Genomic DNA, 5,490 nt, shown 5'->3' on the forward strand with positions numbered 1-5,490 from the left:
GATCCGCCCGTCTCGGCCTCCCAAAGTGCTGGGATTACAGGCTTGAGCCACCGCGCCCGGCCTAATTTTTGTATTTTTAATAGAGATGGGGTTTCGCCATGTTGGCCAGGCTGGTAGGGAAGATCTCTTGAGCTTAGGAGGTAGAGACTGCAGTGAGCCATGATGTTGCCACTGCACTCCAGCCTAGGCAACAGAGCAAGACCTTGCCTCAAAAAGAAAAAAAAAAAAAGTTCACTGGGTGCAAATGGCTATGGGTTCAAATGTGTACTCTACTATTTACTGGCTGTGTGAATTTGGTTAAGTCACTAATTTGTATAAACCCAAAATAGGTTTAATAATAGTACCTACCTCGGCCGGGCGCGGTGGCTCAAGCCTGTAATCCCAGCACTTTGGGAGGCTGAGATGGGTGGATCACGAGGTCAGGAGATCGAGACCATCCTGGTCTACACGGTGAAACCCCGTCTCTACTAAAAAATACAAAAAACTAGCCGGGCGAGATGGCGGGCGCCTGTAGTCCCAGCTACTCGGGAGGCTGAGGCAGAAGAATGGCGTAAACCCAGGAGGCGGAGCTTGCAGTGAGCCGAGATCGCGCCACTGCACTCCAGCCCGGGCGACAGAGCAAGACTCTGTCTCAAAAAAAAAAAAAAAAAATAGTACCTACCTCAAAAAGATGTGCAAGAATCCACTGAGATGATGCATACAGATATCACATAGAGCCCATGAAATGTGAGTTGTTATTTACACTCTACACTGCTCTGGCCTTACATGTTAACTGGGTAATGTGTTTCATATCAAATATTGTGCTCCAGGGCCAGGTGTGGCAACTCATGGCTGTAATCGTAGCATTTTGGGAGACCGAGGTGGGCGGATCACTTCAGGTCAGAAGTTAGAGACGTCTGGTCAACATGGCGAAACCTCATCAACACAAAAATTAGCCAGGTGTGGTGGTGGGCGCCTGTAATCCCAGCTACTCAGGAGGCTGAGGCAAGAAAATTGCCTGAACCCAGGAGGCAGAGGTTCCAGTGAGCCGAGATTGTGCCACTGCACTCCAACCTGGGCAACAGAGTGAGACTCCGTCTCAAAAAAAAAAAAAATAGTGTGCTCCTTCCACTGCTCTCTGCTGCCTCTTAATGGAAAAATATACTGTAGGAAGACCCTGCCTATCCCTTGCCTTGACCTTGCTGTAATGTTTACCAACCCATCCCCATCCTCCCCCAACAAGCACATGCTCAGCACTCCAACCACACCATACTGCTTGTAGTACCCTGAAAGGTGGTTTATTTTTATTTATTTACTTACTTATTTTGAGACAGCGTCTCACTCTTGTCGCCGAGGCTGGAGTGCAGTCGCGCGATCTCGGCTCACTGCAAGCCCCGCCTCCCAAGTTCACCCCATTCTCCTGCCTCAGCTTCAGAGTAGCTGGGACTACAAGCACCCGCCACCACGCCCAGCTAATATTTTTTGTATTTTTAGTAGAGATAGGGTTTCACTGTGTTAGCCAGGATGGTCTCAATCTCCTGACCTCATGATCCACCTGCCTCAGCCTCCCAAAGTGCTGGGATTACAGGCGTGAGCCACCGTGCCTGGCCTGAAAGGTAGTTTAATACCTTTCTGCCTTTGTTCATGCCAGTTCTCTACATAAAAGGCACTTTAGCCTTGTGTCCACCTGACAAACACTTGCCTTTTAAGATTAGACATGTCGTCTTTCTTTACCCAACCCCCAGCCCAAGGTAGCACTCAAATCCATGTCCTTATGCCTCCTCTGTAATCACATCTATCAAATCATGTTACAATGGATTAACTGTCCATGTTCCTATCCAAGGCTAACTTGTCAAAAAAATCCCAACCCCTCCTACCCACTCAATGACATCACTTCAACAGTTCTCCCCACTTTCTCTGACATAGTAATAATATTTTTTCTCTATAGAACCATTCTAATGCTATTTGTTCTCCCATCTGAAAAGGATCAACTCTTTTGATTCACTTCATCCTCCAGCTCTTGCTCTATTTCTATTCCTCTTAAAGCAGGATTTTAAAAAGTGGCTTATTCTTGCTGCATTCCTAGCTTCTCAGTCTACAAGACCCACTGCATCCAGGCTTCCACACACCGCTGCACCAAAACTGCTCATCAAGATCACCAATGGCCTAAGGCAGATAAATCCAGTAGTAACTTCTCAGACCTCTTTGCTCCGTGATCAGCAGCATTTGACCCAGTAAACTATTCCTTCCTCCTGGAAACACTTTGTTCAGTGGCCTTTCAGGTCACCTTACTTTTCAATTTTCTTTTCTTTTTGAGATGGAGTTTCACTTTTGTTGCCCAGGCTGGAGTGCAATGGCATGATCTCGGCTCATTGCAACCTCTGCCTCCCAGGTTCAAGTGATTCTCCTGCCTCAGCCTCCCAAGTAGCTGGGATTACAGGCATGAGCCACCTCGCCTGGCTAATTTTGTATTTTTAGTAGAGATGGGGTTTCACCATGTTGGTCTTGAACTCCTGACCTCAGGTGATCCACCCAACTTGGCCTCTCAAAGTGCTGGGATTACAGGTGTGAGCCACCACACCTGGCCTCAGTTTTCATCTACTTGACTAGTCACTCTGTGGTTGCATTTGCTGGTCTTCTCTTCCTTCACTTCTTTTTGTTGCTGTTAGAACAAGTCAGCAAAATAAAATTTGGGTTTATTGTTGGACAATATTGTTTCACACATACATCAAATAGGCCTAAATAAATAAATAAGCAGCTATTTCATAGACAAAAAAGGCAAATAAATGAAACATTTTATCTTTGGTCTTTTTAACCATCTCACACAAACCAACTGTGTATGGTACAGCTAACTACATACACTAAAAAAGCTACTGGAATGCTCAGAATAAGACTCTTTTTTTTTTCTTTTTTAAGCAAGGTTTTTTTCCTCCTTTGAGATTATAATGAGCATGGTCATACCACAAGTAAAGTCAGAAGTAAGACAGAGAACCCTCCAAAGGCTGGCTTGGTCATCTGAGATCATTAAAAATGACTGACCTGGCCTGACGTGGTGGCTCACGCCTGTAATTCTAACACTTCGGGAGACCGAGGTGGGCGGATCACAAGGTCAGATCGAGACCATCCTGGCCAACCTGGTGAAACCCTGTCTCTGCTAAAAATACAAAAATAAGCTGGGTGTGGTGGCAGGCGCCTGTAATTCCTGCCTACTCAAGAGGCTGAGGCAGGAGAATCGCTTGAACCCGGGAGGCGGAGCTTGCGGTGAGCCAAGATCACACCACTGCACTCCAGCCTGGTGACAGAGCTAGCCTCCATCTCAAAGAAATAATAAAAAAAAGACCCTAACAATATGTACAAAAATATAAAATGTAAATAAAAAATACAAACTTCCTTTTTAAAGTACTTCTAAAAAACCAAGACCTTGGAAGTTTTGGTTCTTTTTTCCTCCTCTGTTGCAAATTCTCTGTGTTGGGTTGGGTGGTGGCGAGTGCCTGTCATCTGCAGTGGCACTGCCTTTGGAGGGCAAGCAGGCCTCTCTAGGGCAACCACGTTTAGATTCTGAGATGGGAAGCGGAGGGTGAATAGATCACAGTGGCTTTAATTTAAAGTTTAATTTTCCTTTTTTTGCTGTCTAATCATCCTCATCGGCCTTCTGCTGCTTAGGATCAACATCGTCATCTTCATCATCATCAACTGCCCATTTGTCCATACCGCCTCAGTTGCTTCGTTTTCATCTCTGTTCTTTTCTTCACCATCACCTTCCTCTTCTCTTTTTCCCCACCCTGTTCCTCTTCTTCATCTACCTCATTGTCAGTCTTCTGCTCCCCATTTTCCTCATTAGCGTTCCTGTTAGCATGGGCATCTCTTCCACTTTCTGCCTCCTCCACAACTTCTTGAAGTCCTTGGTGGTGATCTCGGAGCTTGTGTCCACAACTGCGTCTGACATGGTGGAGCACAGCGGTGATCCGATGCAAGGGATTAAGAAGAAAGCAAGAGTTTGGGGACTATGTCGATTAAGCTGCCAGACTGTGAGACAGCAGAGGAAGCGCATGGCAGAGGTGGCTGCCATGAGCAGGACACCGAACCAGGAACAATGCAAAGATGGCTTTTCAGAGCAGCCAGTTGGGGGTCCTCACTTCTTAAAGAGGGCCCAAGGGGAGGGCCCAAAGGGGCAGCTTCTTTTTTTTTTTTCGAGACAGAGTCTCGCTGTGTCACCCAGGCTGGAGTACAGTGGCCCGATCTCGGCTCACTGCAAGCTCCGCCTCCCAGGTTCATGCCATTCTCCTGCCTCAGCCTCCCGAGTAGCTAGGACTACAGGCGCCCACCACCACGCCTGGCTAATTTTTTTTGTATTTTTAATAGAGATGGGGTTTCACTGTGTTAGCCAGGATGGTCTCGATCTCCTGACCTCATGATCCACCCGCCTTGGCTTCCCAAAGTGCTGGGATTACAGGCGTGAGCCACCGCGCCTGGCCAGGGTAGCTTCTCTATCTGTCATCTTTCTATGGTGATCACATCCTGTCTCTTTGCTTTAAATACCAGATGTATGCTGAAAATGCTCCTCCCCAAACCTCCTCCCTGATCTCCAGGGAAGTATCCAACTGTCTACTCAAACCTGGACATATCACAGACATCTCCAATTAACATATTAAAAATGTACTCCTAATATTTTCCTCCAAAGCTGGTCTATCTACCATCTCAGTTAAAGCAACTTCATTCTTCCAGCTGCTCAGACTTTGGGGTTGTCCTAAAGTCCTCTTTCTCCACATACAATCTGTCAGAAAATCTTACTTGCTTTACCTTCAGAATTTTAAAAATTTGACCACTCTTTACCCTCACTACTGCTACCACCTTGGTCTGAGCCACCACCATTTTTCACCAGGATTGTTGCTGGCTAATTAGTTTACTTGCTTCTACTCTTGCTCCCTTATTGCCTTTTCTTTCTTTCTTTTTTTTTCTTTTTTTGATAGGGTCTTACTCTGTTGCCAGGCTGGAGTGCAATGGTGCGATCTCAACTCACTGCAACCTCCACCTCCTTGGTTCAAGCAATTCCCCTGCCTCAGTCTCCTGAGTAGCTGGGATTACAGGTGCTTACCACCATGCCCAGCTAATTTTTTTTGTATTTTTAGTAGAGACAGGGTTTCACTATGTTGGCCAGACTGGTCTTGAAGTCCTGACCTCAGGCAATCCACCTGCCTCTGCCTCCCAAAGTGCTAGGATTACAGGTGTGAGCCACTGCGCCTGGCGATTGCCTGTTCTTAACAGCCAAAGTGATCTTGTTAAAAAAGAAAAAATCAAGATCACAGCCAAGTGATCTTTTTTTTTCCTTGATGGAATCTCGCTCTGTTATCCATACTGGAGTGCAATAGCGCGATCTCAGCTCACTGCAACCTCTGCCTCCTGGGTTCAAACGATTCTCCTGCCTCAGCCTCCCAAGTAGCTGGGACTACAGGTGCCCACCACCACACCCAGCTAATTTTTGTATTTTTAGTAGAGATAGGGTTTCACTGT

At 46.4% G+C, this 5,490-nt stretch overlaps 2 protein-coding genes across 2 annotated transcripts in view; both read right to left on the reverse strand.

The window, feature by feature from the left end:
- Nucleotides 1–5,490, reverse strand: part of ATAT1 (alpha tubulin acetyltransferase 1) — a 23,037-nt gene that overhangs the window by 11,505 nt on the left and 6,042 nt on the right. The gene's annotated exons all lie outside the window — the stretch shown is intronic.
- The window catches only part of MRPS18B (mitochondrial ribosomal protein S18B), a 16,450-nt gene continuing 15,372 nt past the window's right edge, over nt 4,413–5,490 (reverse strand). The window contains exon 8 of the mRNA XM_011945037.1: nt 4,413–4,448. The gene's annotated coding sequence lies outside the window, so the exon portion shown is untranslated. The remainder of the gene's footprint in view (nt 4,449–5,490) is intronic.

This window comes from Colobus angolensis, unplaced genomic scaffold, assembly GCF_000951035.1.
Source record: "Colobus angolensis palliatus isolate OR3802 unplaced genomic scaffold, Cang.pa_1.0 Scaffold238, whole genome shotgun sequence".
NCBI classification, from domain to species: domain Eukaryota; kingdom Metazoa; phylum Chordata; class Mammalia; order Primates; family Cercopithecidae; genus Colobus; species Colobus angolensis.